The 13,703-nt window shown below is 45.3% G+C and overlaps 1 protein-coding gene across 3 annotated transcripts in view; it reads left to right on the top strand.

Annotated features, from left to right (window-relative positions):
• PALD1 (phosphatase domain containing paladin 1) overlaps positions 1-13,703 on the top strand; it is a 194,170-nt gene that overhangs the window by 56,953 nt on the left and 123,514 nt on the right. The gene's annotated exons all lie outside the window — the stretch shown is intronic.

The raw sequence follows: 13,703 nt of genomic DNA, 5'->3' as shown, positions 1-13,703 counted from the left end.
GTGGGTAGCTGGTTGCTCCCACTTCTTGGGGACTGGGGGCGGGGTGTTCAAGAGCTAATTGCGATGTTTGGAGTATGGGACAGCTCTGAGGCCTCTTACTATGCTTGGTCTGCTCTCACGATGAGGCTTGTAGCAAACTGGGAGAGGGAGGGCAAGATGCATGTGCATTCTGATCTCCTGATTGTGTAGGTGTTGTAGGTAGAGCTGGTCTGAAAAACTGCAAACAGTTTTGTGTTGAACGTTTTTTGTCCTCCTTTTTGTTGAAATTGAAATCTTTCACAATCTGTTCTTGTCCCAAGTGCAGGAGTCCTGCCAATCCTGGGGTTGCTGTGTTTGGGGAAGCAAGTCTAAGAACAAAACTGTTTTCAGAGTGGCTTTGTAATTAAGCTAAAAGATTAAGACTTGCTCTACTCTGTTACTCTGGTGTAAATGACTTTGGTTTGTGTTATGGTAGCTCCTAGAGGCTCCAAATGAGATCAGGATCCCACCATGCTAGGCACTGTACAAATGCACAGTGAGCTGCGGTCCCCACCCCAAAGAGCTAACAGTCTAAACAGACAAGCCAGACACTGGGTGGGAGGGGAGATAGAGGCTAAGGGAGGTGAAGTAAGTTGCTGAAGGTCACACAAGAGATGAGTTTCAGAGCCAAGAACTAAATCCACGCCCCTTGACTCTGGCCACTGCCCTCTCTGCTAGACCATGGTGGCTCCCAAAGCAGAAATAACGCTGTTGAAAGCAGTGTCCAGTGTGTGAGACTGTCCCTCTAAAGCAGTGGTTCTTAACCTTTACTGCAGCCTGCACCCCTTTGGTCCTCAAAATATGTTCTTGCAGTCCTTATCAAAAATCGTTGAAGTAGGTCAGTTCTTTAAACCTAGATATTTTTTTTGTTTGCATATTACAGTAATCGTTAAAAAATGTATGATGTTAATAAATACATAGGTTAGATGAAACAAAGTACAGGCGAGTCTCATCTTATGCGGGGGTTCCGTTCCGCGGTTAGCGCGTAAAGCGAAAACTGCATATAGTCAAAATTACATTGAGTTGAATGGCGGGCGGAATTGCCCGCATTATAGGTACAGTATTAAAATTGTTATTTTTCTCTTTTGCTTTTTGTTTTGTTTTTGCTGACCGCGTAAAGCTGAAATCGCGCCTGTTAAATGCGCCTAAGATGCGACAGACCTGTAGTTGTACTTAGGTGCCTGTGCTTAATTTGTGTTTTCAATGATTTACCTTCTAAAAAAATCTGGCATGTCTCGCACCCCGAGAAAGGGCATCTCACACCCCCAGGGGGTGCGTGCATCCCAGATTAAGAACCACTGCTCTAAAGTGACAAACTAAAATTTTTGACCTATTAACTGCTTAAAATCTCTTGTGCAATGACTTACAAATAATTGTTCACCAAAAAATAAGAAATCTCAGTTCCTATGGGAGACTTATAAAGCATGCTGAGTTCTTATGTGCCCCCTATTGCCACTCTCCAACACTTCTCTGAAAACTGTATCAAAAATGATTTTATTAATAAACCAGTTGGGAGAGAAATTGAATGCCCCTGTTTAGAATGGGTGTGAGCTGAAGAGCAAGGAGGCAGAGGAGCTCCTTTGGGCTTGCATGTTGCCCTTTGTGGTCTGGAAGCTTAGAGCAAATATCAGCTGTACTTTCAGAAACTGCTGAACCTGGTTTGACCCTTCTCTGAAGTTGTAGCCAACCTGCACCCTTTCCTGACAACTACTGTCAGCCGGGGCAAATGTCCTAGGGAAGATGAAGTGTTTGGGTGGCGTAGTCATTACGCTCCCCATGGCCTTAATGGTGCTGGGATCAGGATACTGGACTAGATGGACTGCTGGCCTGATCTATTATGGCAATTCCAGTGTTTCATTGACAGGAATCTGGTTATTAAATCAGAATATTATAGCGCTCTTGAGGTGTCACTGTTGGAGCATAATTTTGGGGGGAATGGTACATGGAGAGCATCTGTTTCCTTTAATATTAGACATGGGCCCCAGCTACAGTTGTATTCCTGATCCAAACTGTCCCCAGCTTCAAGAATGTGTCCGAATCTATGGTTTTGATTCAGTACACTGCAGAGAGGGAGAGAGGGTCCAGATGTAAAATCAGAGTCTGGATCAAAACTCTTGCAGAGTCTGGAAGTGTTCAGATGCAGGGTTTGCAGTCCAACTCTAGTATATATTGTGATAGACCCAGACCAGTTGGGAACAGCAGAGTAGCAGAAGGGAGATGTACTGGCCACTGGATAAATAGTTTTCTGTTCCCTGAGTGACCAGAGCAGGGGCTGCTCCAGGCTAATAGACCACCTGACTCCAATTAACCTGCTAAGAGTCAGGTGAGGCAGTTAAGCACCTGACTCTAATTAAGGCCCCTCTGATGCTATAAAAGGGCTCACTCCAGTCAAGCCAGGGGGAGCCAGAGGAGAGGAAGTGTGTGAGAGGAACTGGGAGCAAGAGGTGTGCAAGAAGCTGAGAGTGAGTAGGCATGCTGCTGGAGGACTGAGAAGTACAAACGTTATCAGACATCAGGAGGAAGGTCCGGTGGTGAGGACAAAGAAGGTGTTGTGAGGAGGCCATGGGGAAGTAGCCCAGGGAGTTGTAGGTGTCGTGCAACTGTACCGGAGGCACTCTAAACAGCTGCAGTCCACAGGGCCCTGGTCTGGAACCCGGAGTAGAGGGCAGACCCGGGTTCCCCCCATACCTCCCAACTCCTGATCAAACACAGGAAGAATTGACCTGGACTATAGCTTCTACCAGAGGGGAAAGTCTCTGGACTGTTTCCTGAACCACAGGGTGAATCTGTGAAGCGAGCAAATCCACCAGTAAGCACAGGACCCACCAAGGTAGAGGAGGAACTTTGTCATAGTAGGTATTAGTTATAAAAGAAGAAGAAAGTCTCTAGAAAAGTTCCGCAGTCAAGTTCAGAATATTTATAGATAACAAAACTGAGTCTATAATGGGTGGGGGGGGGGTACCTCTTTTCTCTCCTCTCTCTTACCCCTGCCTATCCTTTTTTCTTATTGATGACCTACAACAGAAACTTATGCTTGTTTTGGGAGCTGTTTCTTGGCTATCCCCTCTCAGCACAGATAACATAAACACTTCCCTATTATGGTGGTTTTCTCCAGAGTTGTTCGTGGCCACACAAGATGCCACTGTCAGGATGCATGGCCTTGATAGTGACTAGAAAGTACTAGATCTTCCCTTATTATAACCTCTTCTCCCTCCGGGTAGAGTTTTGTGTGTTCTGTGTGTACATATGCACTTGTGTGGTGGTGAGCAGCATTGAAATAATTTATATTTCTTCCTTGATTTTCACTGTGCATTCAGTGTGGTTTTAAAGAACATTTCAAAATCTGTCAATTTTTTTTCATGCAATTCATTGTTGTTCGCTGCTGTGGTTGCTTTAAAAAAAACCTCCTTTGGAGGTTTGCAGTGAAATACCAAGATTTCTAGGGCAGGAATGGGGAGGTACTTATAAGGCTGGAAGGGACCATTGTGATAATCTATTTTGATCTCCTGCATAACGCAGGCCATAGGACTTCCCTGAATTAATTCCTGTTTTGGAAAAACATCAAAGATCTGCTTTATTTCAATCTTGATTTAAAACAGTAGCACTCTCCCTGTACGCATGCAAGTATAGTGCATTCAGTATTCCTTGGGGTCAGGGGACCCTGCACGCAGAACATGCATATTTGCAGTGAAGATGGCAAAGTTGTCTGGGCATGCTGGATAATTGTAGTCCATTGAGTTGTGTTTGCTGTTTGAAAAGCTCCGCTGAATCTGAATGAAACAAAATTTTGCAGAAAACAATTCTGGCTAAATGCTTTTCTCCTGCTGAAGTCCTTGAACTTTTAAAACCAGCTGAGGGCTGCTACAAATTTTGAAATCCTTTTGATGTAAATTTTTTCTCATTATGTTAATGTGGGAGAGGTAGAGGCCAAGACAGTGAAGGCGCAAATTCTACTTATTATAGTCCCCATTTTTATTTTTTCAGTTGCCCAATACTTTCTCAAACAAACTTGGGCATGGAGTTTAGTATCCTTGGACTCTTCCCAGGATTGATTTGTTCAGAAAGTGTCAACAAAATCAAGATATTCATAAAGTGAGTGTGTGCGTGCGCACATATATACGCGCGCACACACCTAAAATTGTGTGTATCTCAATTTCTTAATCAGTTTTTTCAAGTTAGTTTGTTTCCATGTAGATGCGATAGGATATTCAGTTTCTTATGGCTTAGAACATTGAGGGCACATGTGCATAGTTGACTGCACTGCTAGGCCTGGGGTGAGATCACTAGTTGTTGCTGTTGAGATGATGAAATTCCAGAAGATTATTTCAATCAAAGAATAATCACCAGGGGCCAAGGTTTCTCAGAAATAATTTATTTTTGTACAACTACCTTTAGTAATAAGGAGCAAGAGAGAAGAATAGGGGGGAAAAAACTGCTACAGAAAGTAGAATAGTCTCTAAATAGGACATTTCCCAAAGTCTTCTGTGAAGTGTCAGCAGCTGTTTAAGGGCATCATGTTTCCCCAGGGGGACCTTTTCTGTAAATGCTTCTAGTGTCCATGTGCATAGATTTAAGTGGTTTGGTTTCTTCCAGTTTGGTTGATATGTAGAGAGGGCTTGCTGCTTTCAGCTGCCTTCCAGACGTTTTGCCATGTTGGTCCCTGGATATTGGAGAGGAAAGGTGGGTGAGGTAATATCTTTTATTGGATCAACTTCTGATGGTGAGAGAGACAAGCTTTCAAGCTACGCACAGCTCTTCTTCAGGTCTGGGGGAAGTACCCAGAGCAGAGGTCGGCAACCTTTCAGAAGTGGTGTGCCGAGTCTTCATTTATTCACTCTAATTTAAGGTTTCGCATGCCAGTAATACATTTTAACATTTTTAGAAGGTCTCTTTCTATAAGTCTATAATATATAACTAAACTATTGTTGTATGTAAAGTAAATAAGGTTTTTAAAAAGTTTAAGAAGCTTCATTTAAAATTAAATTAAAATGCAGAGCCCCCCCGGACTGGTGGCCAGGACCCAGGCAGTGGGAGTGCCACTGAAAATCAACACGTGTGCCGCAGGTTGCCTACCCCTGACTCAGAGGGTACATCTACACTGAGATAAAACACCCACAACATTGAGTCTTATAGCCCAGGTTAGCTGACTCGGGCTGCAGGGCTGTTTCATTGCTGTGTAGACTTCTGGACTCTGGGTGGGAGGGTCCCAGAGCTCGGACTCCAGCCTGAGCCCAGAAGTCCACACAGCACAACACTTTCAAAAGACAAGCCTAGACACTAAAAATTATGGTTGTAATACAGACACCAGATTTGTCTTATTACGATAGTCTGTAATCCCCTAACTCCCCTTTTTTGTCTATGGCTGCAGAGGTATTAAAAGGCCACTTCACCTTGAATGGTCTCTTAACATATGTGTTAACTGCTTATGGTAAAGAATCTGTTTCACCTTGTATTTAGCTATGATGCTCCTGAGGCTAAGGGCTTGTCTACACTTGAAATGCTCTGTTGGCATAGTGTAGACCCTATATGCCAGTGGGAGGGATGCTCCCTTCGCCATAGGTAATCCACCTCCCTGAGTCCTGGCCTACACTACAAAGTTAGGTGGACATAAGCCACTTTGCGTCAACAATAGTTGTCTGTGTCTGCATGTACATTTGTCTTCCATTGATGTAAGCACCCCGTTATACTAACCTCCCCAAGAGTTGAGCAGCATTGAGCCATGGTTGATGTACTGAGGTTGACTCAGTGTGAGTGTAGACACTGCGTTGCTTATGTCAACCTTAACAGTCCTCCAGCAGCTGTCCCACAATGCTAGACACTGACTGCTCTGGTCTCAGTTGTGAACTCCATTGCTCAGGGATCACAGAGACCAGAAGGCTCCCCTACTCTCTAAAGCCCGACAGATTTTTGAAATGCCTTTTCCTGATTGCCCAGCTTGGTGAGCAAACCTAGCAGCTCTCCATTGTTGTGCACAAGTGCCCAGCTGACCATGCTGGCTACATGCTCCAGATGTCCTGTGTCTTGGAGTAGATGGGAGATATTGGATCTCCTGGGCCTGTGGGGCAAAGAGGCTGGGCAAGCACAGCTATGGACAAGCTGTAGAAACATTGATATCCAAGAGTAGATTTCATGGGGGATGGAAGAGGTAGGACAAGGACCAGCAGCAGGGCCAGGTGAAAGTGAAGGAACTGCAGCAGGGAGGCCAACAGTCGATCCGGTGCTCAGCTGCAGACCTGTTGCATTTACAAAGAGCTGCATACCATACTTGGCGGAGACCCCACAACCACCCTGCATATCACCATGGAGCTTCCAAGGAGCCCAAGCCACAGGCCCTTGTCCTGAAAAGAGAGGATGAGGAGAAGGATGGGGGGACATGTGAATGAGGGGTCCAGTTAAGCCACTTGCCAGGAGCTGTTTGAGACTCCACCACAGACAAGTCAGTCCTGGCAGTGGAGCACAGATGAACCCAATGCAGGGAAGGATCCTTAGGTAAGTGTAAATGTATTTCCCATTACAGTGATCGCAACTTAACAAGACACAGCTATCAACTTTGCATTAATTTACTCGTACTGGAAGTGGACGAGAGGTGGTAGTGTTATCTGCTTTTCATTTCCCCCTAGAGTCAGGTGGGGAAGGGCATGTGGAGCAGTTTGTTTACATATACAGAGGTGGCCCTTGAATCCTCCTGAGAGATCTCAATGAAACTTTCATGGAGGTACTCTGCAGTCCTCTTGAAGGTTTCTAGGGATGGCAGCCTTATTTCTTCCTCAGCAGTAGGACACTTTACTTAGGCAGGCAGTATACGGGCACGGGTATCTTCGGGACGCCAGCAGCAGCTGTGCTCTCTCTGCCTTCGTTACCCTCAGGAGTGAGAGATCGGCTAAAATCACCACTACCTGTGGAAAATAGCGCCAGTATTCAATGCCATTGACCTATATTCATAGTTTCATGCAACTGAACTATTCTCTCCTCATTTCCCTCACCCCTCATGGGTCATACTCACCATGGCTGGTGCTGTGAGTGGTGCCGTGCACAAGGACTCTGAAGCAGAAGTGTCAATAAACGCATCTTGTTTAAAATGTTAAGGGGGCAAAGGAAGTCAGTTCAGAATCTTAAGTTTCTCTTGCCATTTTGACTGTACCGACAACAATAGTACCTGTGTGTATTGTATCTGCAGCTGTTGCTGTTGCAGCCGGGAGGGGTTCTGAGCCAGATAAGAAGGAGAAAGAAGAGGACTCGGGGTGACGTGTTCAAGGGGATCCTGCAAGCCACTGCTGCATCAGACCGTGAGCACAGGGCCTCAAGGGTGAACATTGTAGACAGCTGGAGAAGGAAGGAGTGGAGAGGAAAAGCACCAGGACAAAATGGGGCTTCTGTAGCAGCAAATACAGATGCTGCAGACTCTTGTGAATGTATAGATTTAACAATTCCAGGCTCACCTCCCTTTGCAGTCCATGGAGAACTTCATTGCGGCACCTCCCTACGCCCCCCTCAGCATTCCATGTGGCATCGGGGCCACATCCCTACCCCTACCCCTACCACTCCACTCGTGGGACATTAAGGACAACTACAGCGTCACACACACTGACCTGTGAAAGCCATAGCAGCTGTATGTGTAGCTAAAATACACATGAATGTTCTTGCCTTTTGATAAATTCTGTTACATTAAAAACCTAAAATTAATAGATTTGCTTTTAAATTGCACAGATTTTTCATTTCACTGGTTTGTTACTGAATAAAATTCTATTATTTGAAACATAATTTGTCATTAGTTCACATTATATCCTGCAGGGTGCCTAGCAGTTCTGAAAGCACCCACATATTTGTTACTGTACAGTGTCACACAACTCATAGGATCAGTGACAAACACACACAGTGTAGTAATCCTAAATGTACAGCAAGTGCTGCAAAATTAATAGGCGCATTGACTGTGTTATATCAATACATGTACACCAAACACCACACAATTCCTAACAGGCCCTGAAACAGCAGGGCCAGGCAGAGCACGTTACACCACAATGCGTTACTGTAGCTCACAATTAAAGTGCTCCTTCAGCACCTCCCTGAGCCATATACCTTGTGTCTGGCTCTTCAAACTCAGCAGACATCCGCTCCATTTCCACCCTCCACCCCGGCAACAACTTTCCCCCCCTTGCTACGCAGATATTACGCAGGACACCGCAGGCAGCTATAACCATTGGGATTTTTTTTTTCCCCACTGAGATCCAATCTTGTAAGTGAACAATGCCAGCATCCTTTTGATCTACCAAAAGCACATTCAACTGTCAGTCTGCACCTGCTGAGCTGGTAGTTGAATCTTTCCTTGCTGCTGCTCAGATGGCTAGCGTTCAGCTTCCTGAGCTGGGGGAGCAAGACGTAGGCTGAGTCCCCCAGGATCACTGCTGGCATTTCAGCATTGCCAGTGGTGATCCGCAGGTCAAGGAATAAAAGTCCCTGCTTGGAGCTTTCTGAAAAGTCCTGTGTTCTTAAAGATGCGAGCATCATGCCCCTTCCCTGACCAGCCCACAGTGATGTCAGTGGAGCGTCCACCTTGATCCACACCCATAGAAAAGTAGCCCTTTCTGTTGATGTTGTCTGTGGCAAGGGGGTCTGCTGCCAAAAGGGGGATAAATGTGCCATCTGTTACTTCACAGTTTGGGAACCCCATTTCTGCAAATCCATCCCCTGTGTCCTGCACATTGCTGAGAGTCACAGTCCTGCCTAGCAGGAGGCAATTAATGGCCCTGAACACTTGCATGACAACAGTCTTGACAGTGGAGTTTCCAACTCCAAACTGATTTCCCACTTCTTAGTGTATATGCAACATGTCTCAGGTGGCACGTGACCAGGATTCATCACCGAATTTGGTCCACTGGTTGGATCATTAGCTTCCCTGACCCGTGCTGGATACTGAAGGGGAGTGCGACGTGAACGCTGATCCATGTCCCCCATTTCCCACTACCTGGTAGCAATCCGGCATTGCAAGTTTCCACAGTGCGATTGCCACTTACTTCTGCACTGACAGTGCAGCTCTCATTTTGGTGTTTTTTGCGCTGGACATCAGGGGTGAGCTCAGCACATGGATCCAGGAATGTGGCTTTGGGCATCCAAAAGTTCTGCAGCTTGTCATCCCAAGCTTGCATTATGATGCAATGCCACCAGTCAGTGCTTGTTTCTCAGGCTCCACCATCTGCAGCTGCAACCTTGAATTGGTTCTCGCTATGTCTCACAGCAATCTGCCCTCCAAGAAATCATCATGTTCCCTGCTGATTTGGTTATTCTTGCAGCTCTGCAAATACTGGAGGGTCAATGTGTCCTATGCTTGCAATGCTTATGACAATAATGGAGCCTGCGCAGCTCTGCATGCTTCTGTCAGAGATGGCGAATAGCAAGGAGGGACATACGGGTTCATGGGATTTTTAAAAAAGGCGTGAAAAAATTGGGATATAGATGACGTTATGGGATGGAGACAGTTGCACACTGGGAAGTTGACCTTTTGCTCCCAGTCTCCCCTGCATGACTCATTTTGGACCCACCAAGCAATGCCCAAAACTTTTGAAAAGACAGGGTGCTGGCCGGTGGCAGGTTGCACGCTGGTACTATGGTGCACTGCATTGTGCATCGATGCAAGCACTTTTGGTGAGTATGCTCAGCGCCGACACAAGGAGACAAGTATGCACACGCACAAGCGATATACTAATTACGGCAGCTTAATGCTGACGTAAACTTGCGATGACCAAAGTTTGTAGTGTAGACATGGCCTGAGAGGCAGTAGCTAGGTTGATAGAAGAATTCTTCCATTGACTTAGTGTTGTCTATACCGGGGGGTAAGTTGGCTTAACTGCGTTGGTAAGGGATGTGGATTTTTCACATACCTTAGAGACATAACTGTGTTGACGTAAGTTTTCAGTGTAGACTAGTCTTATGTCTCCACTAGAAATGCTGCAGCAGCAGTGTGCCAGTATAGATACTCTCTAGAGCAGTGGTTCCCAAACTGGGGTTCACAAAATGTTACAGGAGGTTCTCGGGGGGGGGAAAAATTCCCTAAGGGCGGACAGAGCTGTTCCTAGGGTTTCCGGGCAGCATGGGGCTAGCAGCCCGGAGCCCCTGGACTTCCAAGAGCTAAGCAGATCAAAGCAAGCATCTCTATCACACTGAGAAGAATTAAACTTCAAGACTCCTTATAAGAAATGGAAAGGGAGTGGATATTTTTTGCTGTTTTTAAAATTAAATAGGCAGCTAGTATTGTTTTTAAAATTATGAAGAACAAGTTTAAGCTTTGTTGTAATGTGTGTTGTTTGCCTAGACTGCTCAAGACCTGAATGCTTGTGTAGGAGGAAGTCTTTGGCCTTGGCTACACTTACCTGTTAGTTCGGCGGCTGGCAATCGAACTTCTGGGTTCGACTTATCGCGTCTAGTCTGGACGCGATAAGTCGAACCCGGAAGTGCTCGCCGTCGACTGCGGTACTCCAGCTCGGCGAGAGGAGTACCGCGGAGTCGATGGGGGAGCCTGCCTGCCGAGTGTGGACCAAGGTAAGTTCGAACTAAGGTACTTCGAACTTCAGCTACGTTATTCACGTAGCTGAAGTTCCGTACCTTAGTTCGAATTAGGGGGTTAGTGTAGACCTGGCCTTTGAGTTGACTTCTTAAATACCTTCATGCTGTTTCACATCTGATACTCCTTGATGAAATATAGGAGCCTTGTCTTATAACAGACTTATTCAAAGTGATACAAGCTACGAAAGTGAGATTTTGGAAGAGTGTTGCCATTTACATAATGTAATAATACTGTAATGATAAATAATAATGAATAATAGTGTGTAATAAGCATGTCATAAAAACAAATTTTATATTTCCAAGATCACTGCTTTTATAATTTATACTCAGGTAAATGAGAAAATCCCTCGAAATATTCATTTTTAGGAGGGGGTTCGCGAGACTTGACATTGTCGTGAAAGAGGTTCACAGCTTGTTAAAGTTTGGGAACCACTGCTCTAGAGTGACAGTTAATCCACCTCCCTGAGAGGCAGTAGTGAGGTCGACGGAAGAATTCTTCATCGACCTAGTGCTGTCTACCCTGGGGGTTAGGTCGGCTTAACTAGGTCATTCAGGGAACCTAACTTTATAGTGTAGACCTGGCTTGAATACCTTTCCCAGATCTGAAGAAGAGCTCTGTGTAGCACAAAAGCTTGTCTCTTTCACCAACAGAAGTTGGTCCAATCAAAGATTTTTCTCTCATTCCCTTTGCCTTTCCCAGAGGTTTTGTAAGTTGTTTTGGGGCTCACAGCTATACAGAAAATTCTCTGCCACCAGAAAGGAAATCTCCACAATAAACTTCTTCAGTCTCAAGCCAACGTCCTGTATTGAAAGTTATTCATCTTCGGACCGTTGACTCTTGTCTGCTAGCGTAAAGATATTGTCCTGTTGCTCTCTTTACTTAGCTTAGCATCCACTGGCAGCCAAGCTCTTTCCCCCACTGGCAGGCCCACTGATCAACTCCTCTCCCTCCCTAGTGCACCTCCTGCTCGCCGTGATCAGCTGTTCCACGGCGTGCAGGAGGCGCTGGGAACGAGAGAGAGGAGCGGGGACGGGGTGTGCTTGGGGGAGGGGGTGGAACTGGGTGGGAAGGGGTGGAGTGGGGGCGGGGGTTCTGGGTAAAGGGGTCGGATGGGGGTGGAGTGTGGGGTTGAGCACCCCTGGGTGAATTGTTTCAGAAACAAGAAAACAAACAAACAGAGCTTGCTTAGTTGAAACAAAAAAGTTAATAATTTTGTCACATCTGTGTTAATTCATAAGGGCGGATTGCAGAATGCAGTAAAAGACCCATCAGAACTCATCCCTCAGTCACAAACAGTCCTTCTCTTTCTTTCAACATCTGAAGGAAGAAACAGTTGAGGTTTTTGTGGTCCGGAAGTTGACTTGCTTTAAGAAACGATTTCTTATCACTTAGTGCGCAAGTTCTCTTGATGTATCACTACTTCCTTCTAAGTGATCAGGAATTAGAAAAATATCTTAACATTGTGACTTACGATAGTATAGTTCTAACATAAAGCTATACACTAGCATCAGGGCATCCAAACAGATTTGTTCTTAGAATTGTTTATCTGCAGTAAAAAAAAAAAAAAAAAAAAAAAAAAGCTGCTTGTAGGATTTTTTTTCTAGTTGCTTGTAGGATTTTTTTTTTCTTTTAAAGTCAAGGTGTTAAATACAACAGGAAGGAGAGACATTTCAAACTAGAGGTTGGAGCAGGATACTGGGCATCAGGAGTCCAGGGGTCTATTCCTTTCTCCGCCACTAAATTGCTGTGTGACTATAGGCAGGTCACTTCACCTCTCTGCCTCAGTTTGCCCATTTGCAACCCTGGAAGGTAGTTAATTCATTGAGATTTGTAAAGAGCTTGTAGATCCCCGATTTAAAGATGCTATGTACACCAAATGAGTATTACTGTATACTTCTGGGTCTGAAACCTTGACAAGCTTCCCTTTACGTCTAAGATGTAAACTGTCAGGGTGGATTTCCTGATGTGATCTCTTCTGCAATGCCATGTTATTAGTCAAAACTGTAACTCTGTTCAGTTCTTTCTGTATTGTTTTTGATGGGTTCTCTAGAATTCATCTCACTTCCTCTCCATCCCGAACCTGGCTCATACTTTTCTTCTATCTTCCATGCTGAGACCTCCAGTTACAACAGACTTTTTTGTTTTATTTTGTTCGGTTGACAAGATCTGGGCATGGCACCCTCCAGTGCCCATCAGTGACAGTCGACTTATTGTTCTAAAGGGGTCAAGTGATGCAAGATGTTCTTAGCTGGTGCCAATTCAGGGGAGGATCCTCCTGCTTAACTGTTTGCTTTTGTCTGGATTTTAGAGTGTTGGTCTTGTGAAGCAGGACAAATGGAGTTTCATAAGAGCACTAAGTCGATGCAGTGTGAGAGCTCTGAACTGGATTTGATTCTTTGTACTATTGGGAGGGTGGGTGGGAAGTCTTTGCCACAAACTCAAGGGGGAATCTTTGGCCAAAGCAGAGCTTGGGGGAGAGGAGGAGGTAGGTTCTGCCACACATTTTTTCTATAGAGGTTGAATTACAGAGATGCTTTTATAGTGAAGGAGGGAAATCCCCGATGATAGTGGCTGTCTAGTAGCCAGCTGCTGGGTGCATGACTGCAAACATCCGTCTTGTCTGGGTTCTGCTGCGTGGAAGGAAGCCAGCTGTGTGGAGCAGCTGGAACTTGTCACCAGCAGCATGTTTTCCTGTAGACTCGAGTGAGAGGGCTACAGGCGACTAAAGGGAAGCATTGCCATTCCACTAAACCTCCAATGTTGCTCAAAATAATTCTCCCAGCTCAGTAGCTACATCAGCTTTACAAGTGAGTCTCATCTTACGTGGGGGTTCCGTTCCGCGGTTAGCGCGTAAAGCAAAAACCGCGTATAGTCAAAATTACATTGAGTTCAATGGCGGGCGGAATCGCCCGCACTACAGGTACAGTATTAAAATTGTTATTTTTCTCTTTTTTTTGTTTTTGCCGACCGCGTAAAGCTGAAATTGCACATGTTAAATGCGCGTAAGATGCGACAGACCTGTATTCCGCAGCAAGTAACTTACTGTAATTGTTTCACTCTTCTGTTCAGAGCAATGTTGCATGGTAAATTCTTTCCATCGTGCCTAGACCCCATTTCAGTGTATCCC

The sequence above is a fragment of the Chrysemys picta genome, chromosome 7 (assembly GCF_011386835.1).
Source record: "Chrysemys picta bellii isolate R12L10 chromosome 7, ASM1138683v2, whole genome shotgun sequence".
In the NCBI taxonomy this organism is placed as follows: domain Eukaryota; kingdom Metazoa; phylum Chordata; order Testudines; family Emydidae; genus Chrysemys; species Chrysemys picta.
This window is presented reverse-complemented; position numbering and strand designations above follow the sequence as displayed.